The sequence below is a fragment of the Corvus moneduloides genome, chromosome 8, assembly GCF_009650955.1.
Source record: "Corvus moneduloides isolate bCorMon1 chromosome 8, bCorMon1.pri, whole genome shotgun sequence".
NCBI lineage: Eukaryota > Metazoa > Chordata > Aves > Passeriformes > Corvidae > Corvus > Corvus moneduloides.
In genome coordinates, this window is record NC_045483.1 from 24,035,538 (window position 1) to 24,060,467 (window position 24,930).

The window sequence follows — 24,930 nt, forward strand, 5'->3', positions numbered from 1 at the left end:
CTTCATCAAAGGGGAAAACTTGAAGAGAAAAGAAAAATAAAAGGGGTGAGTGCTTGAGTTTTGAAGGCTAGATATGGGATCGAGGAAAGAGAAGGATAGAGAGAGGATATAAAAATAATGTGAATTGGGAAAGGGAAAATGGTGCAGAAAACAGCATATCAAAAAATGGAGAGTGGAATTAGGCCAGTGCTCGACTGTGGCAGTTCACAAAAGAATCCTGACAGCTCTTGTAATGAGGTTCAGACTAATTGAAATTTGTCCCTCTCCTAGTCTGATGGTTAAATTCCAGTACTCATGAGGGAAATACACAGAAAAATGCAGAATGAGGAAGAGCTCTCCAGCATGACTAGGAGCACACTAATGCCAAATATGAAAGAAGAAGAAGAAAATTTCGCCGAACTGTTTTTTCTTTCTTTGCAGCACACAGTGAATTGTCACTGGCATGGAACATAAATGGAATTCAGTCAAGTTCCAACTTTAAACGCCGGGTCTGAGGAGACTTCTTAAATGTAAGTCATTTGGGTATGAATATATACATTATTAAAGTTTTTTCTGCATTCAAAAAATAGATGTTATGATTTGGGGGCAAATAAACTGAATTCTTTGTGTGTTGCTAAATAGTTGAATGTGCATTTCAAATAGGAAGATTAGTGCAGACTATACCACAGGATCACGGCTGATGCTTCTTTACAGGGTCTCCTGTAATTAATATTATCAATAATATAAAAGAGGAAGCTATTTATTATGCAAGGCCTGCAGCTAACCATTTATGCTAGGAGATCTGATCCTTCTGGTCTATTTTATCCATCATTAAATCATTGAAGGAAATAGGTGAGGCAAAGGATCCTTTTTTTCAAAGCAGTCTTCTTTTATGTAAATGAGATTAATAATTTTTTAAGAGCAAAATATAGTTTTAAATATAAGGCTAGAAGAAATTGTTTAAATAAACTTTTTTTATAGAAACCTAATGTGTTGGGAAAGTAATCATATAGAGTAAAATATATGCTCAGTACTTTTCATATAAGGTGGGAAATACTTTTCAACACACAAATTTATGGAACATACTTCTTGTGTTTCACTTGTACCACTTTAAGGGAGAGGCAACTCTGCTGAGGTAATGCTGATGCAAAATCCACTGAAGATCTGCCCAAGTGGTCAGGGGCCCAATTCAGCCAAGTGTATAAACACATGCTTAAATTCATTCCCACTCACAGCATACGCTTACATGTGCTATTGCTTCACTATCACACACAGTTTGTCAGCTCTAGCGTAGTCCAAAAACTGTAATATCCATAATTTCAGAAGGACTGCAGAGCTGGAGACTGTGGGAGTAAATGTGTTCTCATCAGTTTCTGGGTCCTGCATATGGAGTGAATGCTGCTTGTGTCTACACTCGGCCAAAGGGACATCCTCACAGCTGTTGTGAGAAGCCTTTCCCAGCACCAAGAAGGGCTTTCTGTAGCTGGATAAGGTGTTTTCATCTTGAATTCTTTTGGAATATCTTTTCGTATTTAGTAAAATCCAGCTATTCTGTTAATATGTTTAGATAATGTAGTGATTGGCACCTTAGAAATACTTAAGACAGACAGATAATAGGATTCCAAATGCATCCTTTGTGAATTTTTAATAAAAGATTTTGCATTGTCCAGTGATGAAAACAAATCATCTGTGGAAAGACAACACTGGTTTCCATTAGTATCATTCATTCACTGAGGATGTTTGTGTATGTTTGGTGTCTGATAGCATCTTAATCATTTTGCCATTTCTAGTGACAAGATGTGTCACTTGACAAGCACTTCCGCATTGTATCTGCCTCTTCTTTTTTCTTTTTTTTCCCCAAACTTCAAGGTCTGTGCTGTATTTCTCACACAATGATGCAACTGATGAGCAGGTGAAGTTTTCTGGCAGTAAATTGTTTCTTTACAAACAATACACAAGTTCTGGATTTATTTCAAATTCTGGAGAAACCAAAAAAAAATGGTAAAAATTTATTTCCTTCAGGTTTTTCACCTAGGGTTAGACCAAAGAAACCTCTGTATCACACATCTTTTGGGGATCCAGTACCAACAATTGCTCTGACTGGACTTGACCTTGCTTTGATTTTCTTTTTGCTGCACTGACATGCCTCCTCTTCTCAGCTCTTCCTAAAATTATGTATTACTGAACTATTCACAGAATCATGTCTTAGAATAGTTTGGGTTGGACAGGACCTTCAATATCATCTCATTATCCTAACACTAATGGTGAGGAGGAATTTTATAAATGTTCAGTGTGTGGTGACAAATATAGTATATTTTATAAATTAATTTCAAGCTAATGCTAAATTATTATGGAATTACTTACTACATACACTTTACTACTAAAAGAGTTCATCATGTTTAATGTTATTACAGTGAACACCAAAGGAATTAATAATGATTTGCACTTCTTATAGAGTGGTACCAATGTAGAGAAAAGAAGGTTAGCCTAATTAAATTCCACAAACCACTTTAGGGCTCTGCCGTATTGTGGAGGCTGTTTTTTATGTTAATTAGTTCTGAATGAAAGGTTTCTGAAGTATTTTAATATTGTTCAAAGAGGCACCAGGAAGTATTTCAAAATTGGTATTTCAAATTTTGGCCAGGATTCTTTGACCAAGAAGCATCATCCTTTCCATGATGAGCTCCTGCATGCTGTATAAATGATAATAAATAATAGTAAACTGAATATTCTAGTATTTTATTGAGAGATAGAGCTGAAGCTGGGTGAGGATATTGCTGTGTTCTGACGAGACACAACTTGGAGAGCAAACCTCAGGCCTAGAAATCCAGTTTGCTTTCTTGCAGTCCAGAGTTGCTGGACAATGGATTATGGAGTTAACTCCCCTTTGGAATTGCTTACTGTCCTCATTCCTAGTGTTCCACAATTTTTGCACGTTATTTGCTTTCTGGTTCTTTTTAATTGTCATAGAGAGGTAGAAGACATCTAATGGTAGCATTTTGGTGACCTGCCTAGTTCCTTTTCAGCTTCTCTTAAGTGCTGTTGAGTAATACAAATGTTTCAGACTGGGATTCGCACCAAAAAAAAAAAAAGAGCTGTGAAAAAACAAATGTGAAAATTTGCTTTGCCTCTCCTTCTACTGAAATTATTGGAAATGTTTTTACTTTTAGCCTTCTAATAGACCTGTTTGGAAATCCTATTCAAGCTGGATTTTTCAAACCCCAATTCCCTTAAGCACATACTTCACATGTTAGGCATGTGTTTAAATTCTCTTGATTTAGTGTCATATATTTAAGGGCATTGCTGAATAAAGAAGGGCATGAGCATGTACTTAAATGCTTTGCTGATCAAAGGAACAAACCTTTTGATTTGATCTACATTTAATGCAAGTTAGACCACCTATCCAGTAGTCAAGAATTTACTAAACGTCTCTACTAAAGACAGTTCTTGATTAAGCTGTGTTCTTCTGGCTTTGGAAATAGGAAAGGCTGCATAATAACAGCACATTTCTTAGTATTTTTTTTAATGACATTGGTTGTAAATTACATTTTCAAGTGCCATATTCTCACTGAAAATAAAAGAAGGGATCAAGACAGTAAAAATGAAAAGAGAAAAGAGGGGTTTGGTTGTTAAAGACTTATATTCAGTCTAACGCCAGAATGATTCAATTATGTTCTTAATAGTTTTTCTTTCTATATACAGTATGGTGTGTAACAAATCTCTTCCTCCTTGCACTAAAAATTTGTATTCAGGATACTCTAATGAAGTACATCTTGAGTCTCCTTTTCATGGCTAATGAGGAGACAACAAGAATTTGACTAATACTAGTACAATTACTGGAGCAGTGAAGCGTGCATCTCTGATTAGACGTGATAATTTGCAAGGCTGGGCTCTTCACATTAAGTTTGCAAACAGTTTAAAAATCACTTCCTCTATTTATCCAGCTAATCTCTGTTTAATGACTCCAGACCTGACAAAAGAAAGAGAAAATGTCTCTTAAAACCCTATACTTCATTTATGAAGCTTGCATATAGAGGAGAGGTGTAATTGATAGCAAATTTTTTCCAGAACATTTTTAGATGAAGCCATGCAGCTGACTTTTTACTATGCAGTGGTATTTTTATTATTCCTGTAGTACTCAGTCTCCTTTACATAGAGCTTTGTTGTCTTTGTCCCAGTTTAGACATATATTTCTACCGATTTTTGCCTCCTTTGATTTCTTTCTAATTTGCCTTTTGAATTAAATACTTGATAATCCATAGTGTATGAATATTTTTGTTGGATTTGTTTATTTTTTTTTTCAGAAAAGGTTGGTAGAGTTAGGGAATTCTTCATCAGCATCTCTGACCAGTGGGTTTTGAAGGGAATCAGGTACCATTCCAGATTTTTGAAATATTCCTTCATCTTTGAGGCCTCTGTTCACCATTTGGACTTGAAGCAAAGCTGCCTGGATCAACAGGAACTATGGTTAGAATACTTGATGAATTTAGTTAAGCAAACAGAAGCAGCTCTTGCTGTCAGTAGGTGGCACTTGACCAGAGGCAGGAGAGATGGTATTTAAAAAGGACAGCCAGCGGTTTCTGTCGGGCCTAAAAATGGATGCCTTCATGTAAAACTCTGTCCCAGAACACATCACTGACAGAAATAATGTATTCTAGGTGTGACTGCAGAGAAAGAACTTCCATCAGAGGAATTAACTGAGTTTGCCAAGTCACTCAATACACTCATACCTGGGCCAAGTGCCACTGTATTGTCTCCATATTGCACAGTGGCTTCATACAATTGCAATTTCTTTTAGGATCCTCTAAAACTGAGTAAAAACAGATTCAAAACCAATATACTGTCATAGGAAGGTAGAAAGGATTCAAGACTGTGACTCCCACAGATATTTTCTGGAGTTTTGCCTAAAATGTGTAAAAGCAGAAGTATGGAAAGAGGATCAAATGCTCAGCCTGTTGTTTTGTACACATTATTGGCTTATATAGCTTCTGGAGAGCGTGATCAGCTCTGTCTAAAGTATCTTGTTAAATATGGGCTCTGGGATTTCCCTATTTTAATAAGCAATACCTACTACGTTTTTGTTTACACTGAAAAGCTGCAGTTGTTGCAAGGATTGTGTGGAACAGACAGAAAATGTGCATCAACTTCCTTCTGGACCTACAGAAGCTATTTGTGTCAGAGAGGAAGGACCCCCTAGAGAAGTTTTGACTGACTGCATGGAGAAGACATGTTTAAATACTGAGGGCATCTGAATCTTTCTATCTCCCAGACACAAAAGAGATAAAACCAGAAAGTTGTGGGGTTTAGCTCTTGGGGATGGCAGTTTCTAAAACTGATCTGAATTCCCAGTGGCAGAGCATCCTCCCTGAAGATTAGGATAGAAGGGTGGAGGCAGTGCAAAATGACATCACCTCTTGCTGTTATTAATGTGATGGAAGATGGCCAAGGCAGCTTCAGAAATGGAAAAAGCAGATAAAGGATTTTCTTCATTTTTGCTCCGCAGTCTCCACTGGTGGTCCTTACAGGGCCAACTGTCTGATTTCACTCTTCCCCATTACGAAGTAGTGGATTTGAGGACCAGGAGGTAGTATTTGAATGTGCTATCTCTTCATATAAATCATAATTTTTTAAAGAAATTGGCTCATTCTGCCTAGAACTGGAACTAAGGAAGCCGTTTCTCAGTGAGGAAAAATTGAATAGAAATTGCGCTATGATCAGGGCTAGCAGTAAGTGTTCCTTGTTCTCTACGCTACTTAGAGCTCTTGTTCTTGAATCTGTGCAAATGCTCTATATATTAGATATTACTTTGTAATAATTAGTTTCCTGCTTCTAATCACAACAGCAGTACTGGGAAACAAAGGACTGCTTTTGCTCTTGCTTAGTGCCCTGGAAAGTAGCTTATCTGCCCATGAGTGAAGGTGAGGGACTGCAGTGTTTTTGTGCAATTGGATTGTACTTGTGATTAGTGGAAAGTATCCTCACCATCACCCAGTGAGTAGCTCCAAGCAGCCATCCAGTACTGTCTCTAATCTCCAAAGCCGCCTGTTAAGCTTTTTTTAAGAAGAATTACCTAGTTACTTTTTCCTGTTCTTTGTGCCTTGAGGCAGGATGCACAGCACTGGAAGGGTGGAGCTACTCAGTCTCCAGCTGCCTGTTGCCATTGGAATGGTCTGTGCTGGGATAGAGCATTTAGGAGCCATTGAAGCCACGTGTTTACTTACAAACGGGTTAATGTTAATTCAAGTAAGGAATAAAAATAAGCAACAAAATCAGTCATTGACCTTAAATTTAGAGGTTGTTGGTTCCAGCTTATTGTTGGTTCCAGCTTATGGGACTGGCTAATGAACTACTGCTTTTTCTGGAGCCCATACCTTGGAAAGTTCCTAGGGCTAAATAATTCCCACTCCTTTTGAAGCAGGTAAATAGTGGAGACACCCTGTGTTAATTCTGCTTCTTTTCCATTCTGAAGGAGGTAACACCTTCCTTTTTCTCTTCTGTTTACACATTCTCTGACTGTATTAAAGGCAGGACAGGAAACTTTTTTTCTACTGGTTAGTTCTTTTTAATTTGTATTCTCTAGTGTAAATAGTAAAGTACATTTTGCCTAGTAGCCAAGTAGGGTCTAATTTGGTTCCCTGTAAATAAATGCAAGCCTTTTGGTTTTCTTTGTATTTTCATAGTAGATTTATCACTTGTACTCATTTGAAAAGAAACAAAACCGCTTGTAAGTTGGACAAAAAGACCAAAACCAAGTATAATGGAAATGCTATGTGGCTGAGAATTGGTGCTAAGAAGGGTTTTTACTTGAAGAGAGTGGCAGCAGTTAGAAGCATGCTCTCACTTTATCTCAAAGCCAAGTCATTCTCTGAAATAGACCCCAGTAGTTACCACATATATCAAAAAAAAAAAAAAAAAAAAAGGCACATTGATACTCTTCCGAATATGCCCTTAATATAACCTTAAGTTTATTTTGTTGTCAGTTCCATAAATTAAAATGTGAATATAACAAATTTTTCCTTCCAATAGTTTTTCATTGTCAATGTAGTGGAGCACTGTTTCAAGCATGCAAAGAGTGTCTGCACCTTTATCTGTCACCCAATATTCCTGATTTCTCTGTAGCAGTGTCTTTGCTTAGTCTCTCTATCTTGTTGCACTCCACAATGAGAAAAATCTGGAACCTAATGAGGCAGTCTAAATTCCCTTTTATAAATTACACTCAGAATCCCCAGTGCTGTGTTTGTTGGCAGTCTGCCAGATACCATGTTCCACTGCATAGAGTTCTCTCTTCTTTCCCACTGAGGTTACTCACATGGAAGAGTACACATATCCATGAGTATGTCCAGGAGGATAAGCAGGTCTGTGTTTAAGGCCTTAGCATGGCGATGTGGAAATCTGAACTCTGACATTCAGATACATGTCCCTGAACATGCAGAGAAATCAAAATCATAAATGGCAACAGTGTCAGGTTTGCCTGTTTGTAAAACAGCAATAATATTCCCTCCTTTCTTTGCACGGATCACGGGCTCCTTCAGGAGTAGATGGAGGTCTGGTAATCACAGAAGTACTTGGGTTTTCCCAGGATGTTTGTTCTTCCACTGTGAGGAATGTTGAAATAAGATTTCACTAATCAACAGGGAAACCACTATGAATTCCAAGTTTACCCAGTCCCCCAGGTTGTTTCCTCCTCTCTGCATATCTGATTTATTTGAATCCTCATTTCCTAAGAAAATAAGATTTATGAAAACATCTTTACCTGTCTTCCATTTTGAATCAGACATATTTGTGAATAAAGTTCTTAATCACATTAAATCCCTAATAAGTAATAAAAAACCTCTCCTGGAGAGCAAATATCTTTTTAGTATGTCCACTGGAGAGGGTGGAAAATAAAAATCACTTAAATTCTTACTAAAGCATAAAACCTACACAGAATAGTACATTATGAATGCTTAGCTGCTTGGGAAAAAAGCAGCTTTTGGCGTTTTTTCTATTTCAGACATTAGAGAATCCCCTCCTCAATTACAGCTTTTCCTGTGTGAATTACCAGTTTTAAAACAAGGAGCAACAAAAGAAGTTTGGGTTTTTTCCATCTAATACCTACTGAATATTTAGTTAGGGTGACCTCACACGTACAGTTAAAAGTTAATCAACTAGAAGACACTAGGCCAGTGGAAACCAGATGTAGTTAGCGCCACTGCTCATGGAACAATTTCTTTGCAGATCCTTGTAATTTCTTCCCCAGATGTGAGCCGTCCCCTCTGATCATTGTGCTATTTCAAACAACTCGTTCACGCGCTCCACAGACTTCAAAGCAACTTTTGTACAAAGCAAATAATCCTCAAGTTTGGAATAACCAGGAATATGAGCTAGTTCTTAAATTACTCTTTAGAAAAGGGCCTTAAATTGTAGCATCCCTTTCCATTTAGTTTTTAGTCTGAGGCTGGTGTGGTGCTGTGTGTTAGAAGAGTCTCATGTTACAGACCAAAACTGATGCACAAGAAGTTCCATCTGTAGATGAGGAAGAGCTTCTTTGCTGTGTGGGTGACCAAGCACTGGAACAGGTTGCCCAGAGAGGTCCTGGAGTCTCCCTCAATGGAGACATTCGAGAATCATCTGGACACAATCCCGTACCATGTGATCAAGGATGGGCCCACTTGAGCAGGGAGGGTGGTTCCTTGCAATCTTATCCACTCTGGGATCTCTTTCAGTACCCTTTGGTTTTGCTACCTTCATGGGAAACATGCTATTTCACCACAAACGGGACTCTGCCTCCAGCATGTTTTGCAGTGGATTTTATTGTGCTTTTGTGTGTTGCCTCAGAGACTTTTATCTGTGTAGGTACTTACCTCAATTTAGTCACCTTTTCAGTTTTCTGAGCTCCCTGCCTAAATCTGGAATTCCAAGAGCTTTGGAAATTCCATTCCACCTAGGAATTCCTTCCGAGCTAAAACTTCAGTTCATTTTCACAGAGATTTCTGGTACGGTCTGTAAAATAGACAATACCCTTGTTGCAAGACAATAATGCTTCTATAACTAATTCTCAGGCTTTTTGCTCTTCATAAGCTCTTTACCTGTGGATGTAGCATAGGCAGACAGAACATGAATTCCACTGCACTATCAGCAAGCTTTTAGCCAAGGTGGTTCACTACCCCAAAAGCAGATTTTGTGCTTAAGGATTGCTTTTGAGCTGCAAAGTTCCAGGTCACAGCTGTTGGCATTTGGACGTGCATCTCTGTTGAAGATGTGCAAATGTTTGGCATTGTCAGAACAGGAAGTCCAGCTACAACAAAAACACTGGTTTCATGTGAGAGCACCTACATGCAACAGCACACCAAGTATTCCTAGAAGGAATCTGCGGCCCTCCTGATGTGTGAGGGTACTTATTTTTGGATTTTCCACTAACCCTGAAATAAGGGTTCCTTGCCTTAGAAATCTTAAGGTAGAGATTTGGTTTTTTTGGTCATGAAAGTTAAAACAATTAACTCATTCATAAGGCAGGAATTTTAATTGAGATCACCAAGGCTGGAAAACAAGTGACTTATTCAGAAGTAGAATTATATGTTTTTCCCAGCCTTTTCCTCTAAACATTTGATCGTAGAAAGGCTTGTTTTAGACCAACTGCAGCAGAAGAAAACATTAATCTTAGATTTTATATTCTGTGAGTCAGTGAAAGTTGGTAACACACAGCTATATTTATCTTGTCCTGTCATTTCAGATGTACCTTACCCCACTCTATGGAATCATTTCTTATAGATGCTGGCAGCAGTCCTTGCCATCTCATACCTGACTTTTTTTTTTTAAGCTAGACTTGTTTATTTTAGACATGTTGCTTCATACCCTGTTCAGAAATGAAATGTTTTCTCTGTGTATGGAATTTGACAGAAATGAAGAAAAATCTCATCCATTTTCCTCAGTTGTCCTTACCTCATATGAAGGAAAACATTCACAGCTGTCTCTAGTGTCCTGCAATGCAATAATTTTTCTCAGAGGTAGACTAATACCTGAAAAGGTCACTTGCTGACAAGGCCACTTGCCTTCTTCACTTGGTACTGTAATGTCTGGACACTGGGAGTACAAGTATGATCTCTTTAAGCTTCTATTAAGCCCATTACCCCTTCAAACAGACTCATAGTTTGCTATTTAGGCTAACAGAAAACATACAAGGATTTTCACTGGCACTGAAATGAATAGTTTCCAAAATGCCCCAGGGAGCCATACACAAAGATCTTACTGAAAATCAACAAGATTTGTACTCAGTAGAAAATTTTCTTTTTGGAAAATTACTGCAGCTACATATTAGGAATTACACTAAAAGAAATCTTCGACATTGGATGAGTTGATTTCTTTCTTTTTGTCATTGGGCTCATCTTTCTTTAATATGAGTGTAGTGGACAGTGCTGTGCTATTGAGGCACGTGTCCAGTGTAAAGTTGACTTGAGCTGGTTTGAATGCCAGTTGCTACTCTGGTAACCATTTCTAAGGAGGCAGCATGAAATTAATATGCTACAGTCTGCACGAAAGGAAGATAAAGCAAATGTAAACTTAGATCAGATAATTAACATGCCTTTGTGCATAGTGCTTGTAACAAATCCCAAGAAACTATTCCATGATATTTTAAAGCAAGGAGGTTAAACTTTGTAAATGTGATGAGGTTCCTCTTTCTCTCTTTGAAGCGATCTAGATGAAACGGGGATTTTTTTTTAAGGTAAAGAAAATGTAAGTGATGATGGATATAAAACATTTCAACCTCAAACAAATCATTCTAACTTTACAAACCGAAAAAAAAAAAGAATCTTTCCTGTGCTTATATAAGCAGAAAGGTCCAGCCACTTCTTTTAGAAATGCTAAGCAGTACGATGAATTGTAATTGTGCTGGAGCAGAATAAGACCTTCATGAACAGAAAAGAGGATAATGTATTTTCTGGATGATATCCAGGGGTGTGTTTTGATGGGGTTTTTGTTTGTTTGTTTGTTGTTTTTTTTTAAATTCTTCTTCCTTGATTTTTTTTGGGTTTGGATTTTTTTTTTTTGGAAAAAGACTAAGTAAGTTTTACCATTGAGTCAGGTAATTGAGGTAAATGACAATCACTGACTGAATAGCAGAAAATACCTGGCATATGCAAGGGAAAAAATATTTCCTGAGTAACCCAGTGCAGTTCCATAATCAATGCCTAATGCTGTAGTAGCATCTGCAGTATGTCACTGCAATCTCACACAGCAAAACCAGGTGTGTATAAAGGAAGAAGCCTTTACAAGCCAAAGGTTTGGGATGAAGTCAATAGTGGCTGCACCCTAAGAAAGCTGGAATTAGACTTTAAGCATTCATTCAATTTTGCTAAATTGTAGTATGTAACTGTTATCTTGATGGTAAAAAATTTTATTCTTTCCTGTGTATCTAGGGTTTTATCCCATTACACACTGACCTTGCTTATATAATTGGCAAAAGGGTATTCCATTAAAAGTAAAAGCTTTTTTATCTCATTTTGTCCATATGGTTCAATTTTTAATGTCCATCCTCTTAGTGACCAAACATTTACCAGGTTCACTAACTTTCTGTAGATGACTGTATATTACGGCTCAGTTGCTCTGAGGTCAACCCACTGTTTTCCTATTTATTTACTTAAAGAAATGAACTGTCTTGTCCAGACTGGCCATTTTCTAAGATAGTACACAGAATAAGCCACAACTCTCAGGCACCAGGACTAATGCTGCATATTGGATATAGGTATACATTCTCAAACCAAACTACATCAGGCTTTTCTCTCACCATTTTTTTTCTTACTTAGAAACTGATGAGTGCATGATAACCTGTATTACAAAGCTTAATTTAAATCCATTTTTTTTCTGTAACTGCTGTGTATATTGGAAATCTGTCAGACTACTAAGTTGGGCCACTAGCTGATGGTTTAGCTAGTTTGATAGTTAAAAAAGGGAAGAGCTGGAATGACTGTATCTGCCCTAGACATTTCAAACCAGTGATAATAGGAGAATGCTAAAATATCTAATCAAAATTATAAATTGAAGTGTAAAACTGTGAGGTTTAGGTATGGCAGAAGAGCTACCAATTAAATTTATTTTTGCAGTGGAAAGACAGTGGATTAGATTCTCTAGGTCCTTTATACAAAAAAAAGTATAGATTGAATCTTCTGAGATATTCAGTGCTGTAAACTACTTCTCAGCTGTATAGTGTTAGGAAGCAGGCAAATCCTTCCATCAGTGCTGTCAAAGCAGTTTTTAAACTACTTGTAGGTGGGGTGTGCTGTCAGTCTCAGCGCTGGGGTATTTCATGTTTCCACTCTGTGCTCTCCACTCAGTTGAAGAGACTAAGAGAAGTAGCTGTGACTATATTATGGCTTCTGGTTTAAGCAATTCTGAAAGAAGCAGCAGTAATGAACAGAAATTAATTTTTAAAAAATTGAGAGGAATAGGTGTATTTAATTTTTGTGCTATTTTAACTTTTAAAAGAACTAAACCAATTTATTTTAAAAACAAACCAAGTATCTTGAGAAAAACTCAGGCTTTTTATGACAAGGGGAGCTTGTAGCCACACAATATCCATCAGGATCATTGAAAGTTGTTTGCAGTGTACTACAGAAAATAATTCTGCGATGGTGAGGTGTCCTGGTCACTTCAGTAAACCCATGCTGCTTTGAAGGCTTCTAGTATTTTTCATCCACGTGTCCATCTTTATGTCTGTGAAGAAAGCATGGTGATGCTACAATGGCTTCATCAAAGCCTTTATAGCCTATAGAAGTTTTGGGCTTGGATTTATTCTAGGAATGGAATATCACAATGAGACAGAACTTAAAAGTTTCATCCTTCAGAAAATTCATAACGGCTTTTGGCGTGAACTAAAAATCAGAGAAAAGCATCAGAGATGAAATTTTGAGAAACAACAAATTTCTGCACTTTGACATTATTAATTACAATACATACCACATTTTGCACAGGACCAAATATTTTTTTGGGAAAAACAATTAAACGTTCCACATGATTTTTTTTTCCTTTAAGTATTTTCTTATTACTGAAAACTTTCCTTCTGATTCCATTTCCCCATCTGTTCCTGGTAAAGTATTTCATATATGTATAAACTGTCCTATGCTTTGCTTTTATGGCTTTGCTACTAACACACAAGAGTACTGTCACAAACTTGTATGTGTAAAGTGGAGATAGGATCTAGTGGCATATTTATTAACTGGCTTTCAGAGACCTGTTAGATAGAACATATTTTGGTAGAAAGAGGCATTTATATTCACAAATTAGGTTGCTGGTCTGTAGTTATATTTGTGTGGAAAGTACAACCTGCTATCTGATCCGGTATTGATTAAATCTTGGGAGCAGTAGATGTCTCATGAATTCATTTTATGAAATGAAAGAAATTTAATATAAATGCAGTACAATATATACGTAAAAGACTAAACAATTGTACTAGAACTGATGGAATAGATCTTAAATTAGTTGCATATAGTTTTTGTTTGTGATCCATCAGCTGACAAGGATGACAGGTAAAGCTTTAGCTTGTTGATACCTGGCCCATGAAGGAAGGTAGGAACTAAAGCTAAAGGTCTTTCAGGCAAAGGAATTTTCTTACATGTACAAATGCCAAAAGACAGTTGGTGGAAACTAAAACACTTCTCATGTTCACAAAGGTCGCCCAGTTGTTTTTGAGTCTAATGAAACCTTCCCAGAGTAAAGGACCACAAAAGCTGAGACATCCTATTCAGATTATCTAGGATTAGCAACCTTAGAAGAACCTGATACTTACCAGGGGAGAAGTGGCTGTCCTGAGATTTGTCCCAAAAGTGAAGTTTCTGGAGCCTAGGCAAGTTGCCCCAAAGCTGGACACAGGCCTGAACCAGTTGTCTCTGAGATTGTTGTGGCAGAAACTGCAAGTTGTGTCCTGAGGAGGAAGCACCCAGAGCAGCCCCAGCAGGGTGGGCCCTGTAGCACCGTCTGGTGGAACATCCCGCTGGAGCCCTGGCTCTGCCCCTCTGCCACTTCCTGCTGTGAAGCATGGCTGAAGAATTGGGGGAAAATATGGGAATAATTGTCCTGTGCCTGTGGCTTCAGGGCTGAACTCTCAGCAGGTCTGTCCAAAATCCATCAGTTTTGAGAATCATAAGGCTTACAGAAAATGAGTCCGTGCAGCTTCAGGGTCCTGAGAACTTATTTTCTATGGAAAAAATGTGAGTTTGACAATGTCTTGCTATCAACTCAAATTTGTCCAAACCTGAACTCCAGAGCAGGCATAGTTCCTGGGAATTGGAAACTACTTTTTGACTAGTTTTCCTTATAGCTATAATGATGATTTTTTTTAACTTTTTTCTGCATAATTTTTGCTGTCCTCCTTCACTTTTCCAGCTCAGTGTGCTATTTTTTTTTCTCCAGAACTGAAGTCTCTTTTGAACAGAGTCCCCTTTGACCAAGTATAGAGAGGAATATTTCCAGGAGACACAAAACAGTGCGAGAGCAAATACCTTTAAGAGCGTCTTAACATGCAGAGAATAAAAGTCACATTTCTTTATGTGGGATTTTTTTTTTCCTGGAGTAGGGGGTGAGAAGATGGGGAAAGTCATTCACCTACCCTGTTATAGTCTTGCCTTTCACATGGGACCCCTCTCTGTTTTAACCAGTTGAAGGTTTTGCACACATTCCTTTAACATACACAGTTGGGGTATGTCTAAATCCTGTGATGCACAAAAGTTATGTCTTGAGCAGGAGGGGTTTAGTCCAATGTCAGTTGATGGAATCCTTGCCACTGATTCCAAAGAAATTTAGATCAGTCCTTAAGTAAGCACAAATATCAGCTTTAATATTTTTATGAGTGCCTCAGGCTGGGGGTGAAGGGAAAAAGGGTAACATGACTTGATGCATAGAATGCTTTCCAATTTGTTGAGTTACTGGCCAGCTTCTGAAATTTCTCACGCTTAATCTAACGGGGTGTGTGCCTGAGCAAAGGAAGCTGTAAGCATCAAGAAAGCAGTGAAGGCAAGATTTAAACATAGACAAGCTGCTTTGCAGTTACTAATGTGTTTTCCCTGTTAAAATGATGTAGATGCCAGCATTTCACATTTTTCTCACACAAGCACTACCCGAATGGGGAGAGGTGGAGATGCCCCATGTCCCTTCAAATAAATCAGGCACATTTGGTAGCAGTTGAACTGGAGAGAGGGAGGGGTTTCTGTTGGCTACTGCTGGTATCATCTGGTTTATATTAGGTTGGAATTTCTGAGATTGGGAATGTATTGCTCTAACAAACAGTGGTTGCTATAGGAAATGTAGGATCATCTGTATTACCCTACATATACAAAATAGGCATGCGTATTGGTGGTTTCCTGGGATTTGAGTGTTGGGGGAAGCTAATGGACACTTGTATTGTTATACTTGTGATTTCATGTCTTGAATTTGTCACTTTTAGTCTTGCCATTGTAATAATTATGTGTAGTCTTCAGGAATCTATGTGGGCTGTAACTAGTCACCAGTATACCATTTTGTATTTTCCATCTTCAGTTCCATCTAGAACAAGATGGTGCTGGGGAAGAGCCAGAACAGACTGACCAGAGAAAACTGTGGCTGAACAATCTGCAAGTTTACTTAGGATGAAATAAGTGGTTCTGTGGACTAGTAGAGAAATGGATGTCTCTTATCCCGACTTTAATAAGGATAGAAGGGGGAAAAAATTCTGCAAATATGTCAAATTAACATTACTGGATATTTGAAATCTAGTTCGTTCAGAAAATAATATGGAAAACTTCTGTAATGTTAATCTGTAGTCTCTGTTATTGTCTGCAGTACCTACTAATAGTCCTGTTTTCCTCAACCTTTACTTGGATGTCAGGTGGCAGAAGAGTCTGGCTGGGGGAAGGCAATGCCATGCTGCTTCCAGTTCTTCCTGTGCCATGGAGATGACCCATAATTTGCTGGTAGTTGCAGCTGCCTGATACATCAGGCAACAATTGCCATCTTATTCCCCAGAGACCAATAGATTTGAGGGGTTTCGCTCCAGCATCTTTCAAGTTCCATATCTCAACAGCTTGTGCTGCATGCCAAGTGCATTCACAAAGTGCTGTAATAAATTTGATAATATTGTCTTTTGAAGGAATCTGTGTCACTGAACCAGCACATACTGACTGCACACACAGCAATGCTCTGTATTTTCCTAGCTCTGTGCTATAATGACAGAAGGGGGAAAAAAAAAAAGCCAGATATTCAAGTATAAAGAAACCAGAGAGCCTAGACTCAGGGCACTTGCTAATGATACTGTAAAGAAAAACTGAAAATATGTTAGTACAGATAGGGCCTGAGAGTAAACAGCATTTGAATTTTGATCAGCTTTTCATACATGCAGCTCCCAAAGTATGAAGCATATTTATGAGGTTCAGACTGGATTTACTGTCACAGACATTGTTTCATGGTGGTGTGGTTTAACCCCAGCTGGCAGCTAAGGACCACACAGCCACTTGCTCACACACCAGGGAGATGGGGAAGAGAATAGGAAAAAAGGGTAAAACTCATGGATTGAGATAGGAACAATTTAATAATTGAAATAAAATAATCATAATGGAAATGGAGGGAGCAAAAAGAGAAATAACTAAAACCTAAGAAAGACAGGCGATGAACAATGAAATTGCTCATGATCTGCTGAGCAGCACTGAACCCATCCCGGAGCCATGATTGGCACCTCTCAAACAAGTGTCCCAGTTTGCATACTGGGCATGATGCTCTGTAGTATGGAATATCCCTTTGGCCAGTTCAGCTCGGCTGTCCTGGCTGTGCTCCCTCCCAGCTTCTTGAGTACCTCCTTGCTGGCAAAGCAGGGGAAACTGAAAAGTCTTTGACTACAGGTCAGCACCAAGTAGTGCCAACCAAAAAAAAAAAAAATGGTGTGTTACCAACATTCTCCTGCTGAATCCAAAACACAGCACTGTACCTGCTACCCGGAAGAAATTTAACTCTATCCCAGCCAAACCCAGGACACACGGGCACACTCCATCCCTTCCCTACTACCGTGCAAAATTGGCTTACTCGAAGCCTCAAACCAGGGCTCAGAGAATCTAAGGCCAGCTTTTCCATGCTTTCTGCACCCAAAGGCTTCTGAAACTGTGACTGAAAGGAGAAGGATGTTTGAAGTGGAGGTGGTGAAGCTGAGCTTCCACTAACATCTGGTCATTAATTTCAGCTTTGGGGACTTCCAAAATGTTGGCAAACACAGCTCCAGCTGGCTTGGGGCCTGTGGCTTCTCCATCAGCAGGTAAATAGGCCAGATGGTCTCTAATTTTACTGCTGTTTCTAGCATGGATGATGAGCCTTGGTCCCTATAGAGCAATGCGCCTTCTAAACGCTGAATGTTTTTATCCACCTTTTGACCACATAGAAACAATGTAATTATTAGAAGAGTAGTAAAACGATTAGAGCAGTGGCTACAAAGAAAGTCCGAATGTGAGAAGCTGAGAAAAAGCAGCAATGATCACCTCGTTTTCCTCTTTCCATTTCAGAATGGCAAAGTCTAGAAACCCATTTTGAACAGCTGCACTTCCATTTGTGTTTGCTATAAAACAAAACTGTTTCACTTGTAGGAAGAAACTGGGGAAAACTGTCTTGTCTTTGGCATTTCTGTTCCTTTCAGCAAACAACAATGGACAAAAAAATCAGACACAATCACATGAAAAAATCCTCCAAACCCCATCAAGCCTTCTCTAGAACTGTAGAGCTACGATGTGCATTAGAAAGCTGAAAGAATCCCAATTTAAGTGCTTTATCTTCAGTACTTGTTGCGGGGAGTTTTTGTCATTGCTGCATGCAGCATGAAAACTTGTAACAGCGTGGGAGGATGAGATTTTTGAGAATCTGGAGCTGGAACCTAAGGCAGTATTCAGGCAGTGATTATGCAATTGTTGCATATTATGAGAGTGCTTGCATGAATAATACTCTTAACATCAGAGTTTCACAATCAAGCAATTGAACACTTCACTGTTTAAAATCATCTGCATTTACGATGGAAAAGTCAGCAAAATCGCCATTAAAAGAATAGTGGTCTCATAAATACGGACTTTCTCAGCGGGGTTTAAGAGTGTAACAATGTCAGAGGAAAGAATAGAGGAAAACATTTTCTCAGCTTACATATAGCAGGAAGGATTGGTTTTAATGGTTTCCCTTGAGAAATGGAAAAGGTATAGATTATTATTATGGATTGTCATTAATTTATTTGTTATGCCTGAGAAGCACTTTGAACACTAAGATTGACAAAATTGAAAGGAAAGGGGGGGGAAATCCACTAGTCACCTGAACGATTAGCAATTTTTTTTATTTTGCATCTAGCAAGCGCCAGAGCCAGCACAGGCAGAAGGCTTCATTCCCAAACATTTGAGGATTCTTTGCTCTAATGAGGCAGTAGGTGCTGCAGCAGGTGCAGTTCTTCTCCTCCCACGGCTCCCACTCCAGGGCTCCCCACGTGCAGCGAGGAGCCGGGCGGCCGGCGGGCTGCGCTCGGGGAAAGGGGGGAGCCAAGGGCTGCCCGGAGGAACAGCAGCAGTGGCGGCACGGAGCAGCAAATGCAGTGCCAGTTCCACGGCTGGAAAAGCCGCAGCATCTCTGCAAGCTGTTTCTGTGTTCCCAGCGGGGGAACACACACGCTGAGCCGGTGCTCATGCCAAGGGCGGGCGCAGCTCGGGCTGCGTGCGGGGCGGCAGCGGCGCTCCCTCTGCAAGGTTCATGTGCCACCTCCTGCAACTTTGCCAGCTACAAAGCAGCCCGAAACCTCTGCGCAAACACAGAGGCGGCGGCAGCACAGCTGCCGCCAGCTATGCTGTGGAAAACAAGTCATTAAATATTTGATATATGAAGTTTAAGCTGGATGCCAAAGCAGAAATAAACCTCCGTTAGACTGCCTCTTTTGTTTGGTTGTGTTTTGTTTTTGTTTTTTTTTCAGAAGGTTTAAGGCTATTGAAAATGAGTGGGTCTATGAAGATGTATCTCTAGGTATGAGGAACAAGGCAGGATGACAGCTGAAATTTAACCGGAGTTCATGTTGCCAGGAAGAATTTGAATGTTTAGGTGCCGATTGCTGAAGAATGTGTACAGTCATCTGTGCAAAAACACTGAGGAAATCTGTAGCTGATGGTGGAAAGTCATCTGCTTTTATCTCATGCCACACCATTCGAAAAAGCAAATCCAGTGCCCTAAACGCCAATAGCTGCAGAACACTGGTGTGTTTCAAAGCTAGTGTGCTTCTAGGTGGATTTATTCATTAGCTTTGTAAAGCTTTTGATAGGCCAGAAAGTACAACCATTTTCAGACCAAATAGAACTGGTGTAAGATAAATAATATTTTAACGGTTGTTCCTATGCAACAATCCATGTCAGGAGGAAAACTGTGAGGCAATCTTCCCTATTCTGGTTTCTCTTATACTCTATATGAAAATAGTCATCTAGTAGACTTCCATGCTTGTTGACTTCTTGGATATATGTAATACATTTGGATGTGACAATAATCTTAAAGTTTTATTCCTATGGGAAAGTACATCTGGAGAATATACCAAAGGCATGGTTCATTTCTCTTTGTTATCCAGCATGCTGTTTTGGTGCTTTCTAGAGTGTAAATAAAGTTTCCAAAGTGTTCTAAGAGATAAATTGGAAAGAGCTACTAAAGGTATGTCCCTTTGCTTTTAAAAATGTATTTTAGAGTATGGCAGTTTGCATTTTCATTTTTGGGGAGAAAATGAATAATTGGTATGAACAGGAAAATCTCCACTAACATCAGTGCAGCTGCATTCATTTAGATCTGTTGAGGATCTGAGGACCTGATTCACTGTATGACAAAATGTCTCAACTAATATAATTAGCTAAAGCTGCAATCAAAGCCCAGCAGGGATGTGGGTTGTTGGAGCAATGTGAAAAAGAAAAAAAAGAAGCAAAGCGGAAAGTTTCCAATATCCCAATATATATTAATCTGTTCAGCTACAACTACAACTACTGTTCCATTTTTTTGTATTTATGGATGTGATAAGTTGGGGTACCATGCCAGGATGAGAGGAGGCATCTAGCTGAGTTGGGAGAATTTGGCTCATAATTATGAAAACTACTTTTTTCTTTGCCTTCATTCGAGTATTGAACATGTCAGTGTAGATCTGTGGCTGATGGCCGAGCAGGAGAGAGCTGATACCAGGGCATATGTTGTCCATTTTCTTATTTACTCTTTGCAAGGCTCTGTTTGGTTCACTGTAGGACATGGCTGTCTTCCTCTGTTCTTCAGCATTCTAATTCCCATACCTGCCTGCCCAGACCTCTGAGGCAGAGCTTGCTCTCACCCTGTGCCTCCTGCAAGGAATTAGTGCTCAAGTAGCTGATGGTTTCTGTCCCTCTCCAGCAGCACCAGCAGAGTCACTACAGTAATCACCAGGAGTAAACACTTACTGGAATAACCCAAATCTACAAACTATTAAGAAGTACAAGCTTGACAAGGACAAAAGTGTCCAACATAGCCTTTGACTCAGTTTATTAAAGTGGACCTCTGCCTCCTATGGTCATTTTTTTCCAGACTACCAAAATATCTAGGAGCCTCCACTTTTTTTTTTGGCTTCTGGTCTTAGCAGGAAGGCAGGAGATGAGTGTGAAAAGCTTTATTACTGCCATTGTAAACAGTTTGTCTATTTGCTGTGGAAATGTGTTTCTATGAGGGGTCAGAGTGTAACACCTTGTACTTTGTCAGCAGAAACACTTCAGTGCATCATGCTCCCACTAACAGGGTTCTTTTTATACAGCCAGTCCTGAAGAGAGAGCACAGTCCTTTTTGTTTTGGGTGGTGTGGTGGGCACAAAGAGAAATATGCTTCTGGTAATATTTGTACATAAAATACAAACCCCCATTCAAAACAATGTGCTGCATCTTTGTGTCAGTGAACCCTCACCAAAACCTCATAGTATCATATTATATCAATGCCAAAAGGGACAGGTGAATAGATAAATAATGAATGATTCCTTTTTGGTGTTCTTCGTTCCTGCTCCAGCAACAGAAAGGAGCTGTGCAATAAGAGAGACTCCAGAACAGGGAATGAAACAACAGAACCCACAATGCCATGAGGCAGGAGACAAATTCTACTGCCAGAGTGCAGATCCTCCTCTCTTCTTCCAGGGCCCAGGTTTGGTTCTTCCAGAGTTCAGATTTCCCAGTAATGGACAGAAATCCACAGCTAATGGCAATAATGGTGTATAGGAAAAGCTACCCTCCTTAAGCTGAACTTTAGTAGCTAGGAGATTGAAAATAAAAATATTAGAGCTAGGAATTCCAAAAAGGAGTATACCTTGAAATAACATCATAAAAAATTCCTGCCTGCAGTAAATTTCTGTCCTAGGAATTCTGGTTGTGAGAAGTGTCTTAATTTCTCTGTAAGACCACTACAATATTAGTCTCAAATTTTCTATTTCCAACATTCCTTAGTTTACTTACTCTCAGGTTCTCTTGGTTCAAAATGCTTTAATTCTTTAATACCTAGGCTTCATATGAAGTACAATTTGCTAATTTCTTCTCAGTTTCACATTTATTATTATTTTTCAGGATGGTTATTGATTTTTCAGATATCACAGAGTTTAGGTAAAAGTATTAATGGCTAATAGATCTATGAAGAGCAAAAGGCACTAGAAAGGTAGTAAATGGTGGTGTACATTGCTCAGAACTAGCTGTAATATGTTCACCAGGCTATTAAGAAAGAGAATCTGACACATTGTCTGGGAGTTACAGGGTTACTGTCAGTGCTGTTTTCATACTGCAGGGCTTTAGAACTGTGTGGCTGTTTTCTATTCATCACTTACTTGCAACCTGAGTGGAACTGGAGCCACATACTTGCTCAAAAGAATGTGGATTTGGTCAGATTTTTGTAAAATTAAGCAGTAGCCTTTGTAATTAGTGCTGTCTGCTAACATCAGTTGACAGGAAGTTTTTCAGATTTTTGGTTTCATAATTTTAGTAGCAATTTAGTGACAGTAAAATCATCTGAATAAACTGTACTTAACTGCAGTTTATTATTTAATAAAAATTAACTCCTTATGGCTAAGTTGTGTAAAATATGGAGTGTTTATAATATAAAACAAGTCAATCAAATGCTTTTAGTTCTTTACAGTGTCCCATTCCATAAAAGATATTCTTCTTTCCTTCAAACTTCAGATAGTGACATTTAAACACTTTTGTAACAATAGTTTGGTTTTTTAAGAGCCTGAACAATACACTTGGAGAACAAGCTTCTGCATGTGTGTCAGATTTGCTGGTTTATTTTAAAGCATTTTGGTAAGCAAATACCTCACTTCCTGTCTGTGAGCTCATCAGAGCACACTCTTGTGCATGTACAGTCCAGAATCCAGGAAAAGAGGACTGCTTGCATAAGAGACAAATCAAACATATGCGTTTTCCTACCAAATATCTGGAGACATTAGCTAGGCCCCTTAAAAAATTTTTTTTTTGATTTCCAAACTAAAGGGAAGAAAGGTTTGCAAATTATTGAAATACCTAATATGGATTGTTCATCAACTATCTGTTGGTCTGCCTAGGATTTTATCTTTGCACCTATTAACTTGGATTTGAGAAAAGGCTAAATCTTATGTTTGGATGTTGTAACTTTCTTAAGGCGTTAGCTGACAAAGAGCAGCAAAGATAACTGGTAATAAAAAAAAAGCTGGCAAACTAAGGGAAAGTTTCCCAATCTAAGTTGTACTGTTGAAGTAACTGAGCTTCCAGATTCAAAGAAAAGCAAATAGATTCTCCAGTTGTATCCCTCTGAGATTCAATCCACTGTTGAGGAATTTTTACATTCCAGACATACTTCTGGATCTAAGTCTGAAAACATCTGCAAAGAACAGATGTCTTTAGGTGGCTATACCTGTCTTATAGGTCAGGGAATTTAGGAACTTTTTGAAAGAAAATAGTTGTCTTGAGACACTAATATGGTCTTCAGTGCAAGCATCTGCCTTGGAAGTCCCAGTAGATTTTGAGTTCTCTATCAACAAATTAAGAATAGGATCGAGAAGTGCTATAGTGTGACTCATATAACTTTTGACTAGAGAAAATTGAAGAGATAAAGCCTCACTGAAGGTTGATGACTCCTTTCCTGGCTTACCTTTGCACAGTATTTGGCACAGAAACAGAGATCACAGAATCCTGATCCAGATCCTGAGGTTGGCAGGGACCTTCTGAGATCCAGTTTGTGGTCCAGCCCCCAAAAGGTCAAGCAGGGTCACCTAGTTACAACAGGTTGCCCATGACTGTGACCACTCAGGTTTTGAGTATCTCCAGGGATGAAGACTCTGCAGCCTCTCTAGACAAAAGAACTCACAATTCAGAGGCAAAACAGAGATAGAGACAAAAGAACTCACAATTCAGAGGCAAAACAGAGATAGAGAAATCGACAGCTGTTCTATACTCAAGTTGTGATTTGGGGTTTTTTATTGAGATGGAAATTTATGTGTTTCAAGTTGTGCCCATTGCCTCTTCTTGTGTCTGTGAGCACCACTGACTATTGACTATCAGTCATTGACTATCAGCTCACATTATGCAAAAATAACAGTTTGCCTCACTGGAAATGTATTTCTCATTGCAACTCCAATAGCTATGAACTGGCTCAAGAAAGACAGGCAACAAGATCAGTTTTCCTGGTGATCAGTTATCCCTGCTGACATTTGGTGAACCAGACATTGCAGAAAAATATATAAATCTAAAGCAGGAAATCTGTCATTTTAAGACTAACTGTATTTGTGTAGAATCCAAAGTGTTTTCCAGATAAAATGAGGTAATGCAAAACTGTGGTCATGCCCAAAGCCAAGGAGCAGCTGACTAGAGCTGAGAACAGATTTTGCATTAGACCTCCAACCCAAACAAGCCCAGGATCAAGGGCTGTTGTGTTTTGTGTAGTTTCAGCAATCCTAGTGAAAACATTGCAGACGTGAGCCTGCACTTAGGTACTTGAGCTAGTGTTTTCTGCCCTTTCCCTTTGGCTAGGTCAGGAACTATTTTCTTCAGGCAGTGTAAATCTGTCTGAGCCTGTGAGGTTCTCTGCATCAGTTTTAATCAAATCCCACACTCCACTATGAATACTGAGCTCCTCATACTCTGGTTGGAATTCCATGATGGAATACTGAAGGCCAGAGACAGAAAACTCATAGTGTTGAATTGATGACTACCACTGAAATCAAATCAAGTTAAAGACCAGCTCTTACCTTGGAAAACAGATTTGTATGGGAAGACATTACTTATCAGCTAGGCTGAGCTTTAAGGTTTGCGCTTGCTTTGCTGCCCATGTGACAGCAGACTGGAACACGACAAAAGGGCAAGAGCCTCCCAGCTCTAGAAACCAACTTTACTATTTTGTGATGGAGATATTGCCTCATAAAACAGAGTATACCTGTCTTCTTGAGCACAGTCAAACTTTCTGGATTTCTAAGGGAAAGATAAGAGAGAGATCTATTGCATTTCAACTGCTTTTCTAAAGAGTCACTGTTTTGTGCTGTCTTCCTCTCTGCTTAAAACCCAAGTTGTCTGATTAGAGGCCTGTGCAAAACTTGCATGCAAGATGAGCTGTGTCTGTAGTGTGCTGACAGCTGTGTGGAGGTGGCAGTGCTGATCCAAGTGTGTGGAGAAGGGCAGTGCAGCACACCCAGCTGAGGCACTGCTTGGAGCTGGGTCACGCACAGGGTGCGCGGGGCTCAGTGGGTCCCTGCCGGGCTCAGGCAGGGCTTCCCCGGGCAGCTGCTTGCAAAGTCTCCGGGATGTCTATACTGGAAAGCTCACGTGGTAGAGAGCAGCAGGGTATATTTGTGTTAGAAATATAAGATTTGATGTGATCAAGTTACCAAACAAAAATTGAATTTTGAGTAAATAATAATGTATATAACATTGAGAAACAGATCAAGAAGAAAAGAGCCAAGTGCCTGCATGAACTCTGAGATGAATTTCCACTAGAATAATAATTTTA

General features: G+C 39.1%; 1 long non-coding RNA gene across 2 annotated transcripts in view; it reads left to right on the plus strand.

The window, feature by feature from the left end:
- Positions 1–24,930, plus strand: part of LOC116447619 — a 146,394-nt gene that overhangs the window by 9,587 nt on the left and 111,877 nt on the right. For both annotated transcript variants that reach the window (XR_004241614.1, XR_004241615.1), the window contains exon 2: positions 421–509. This is a non-coding gene — a long non-coding RNA (uncharacterized LOC116447619). The remainder of the gene's footprint in view (positions 1–420; positions 510–24,930) is intronic.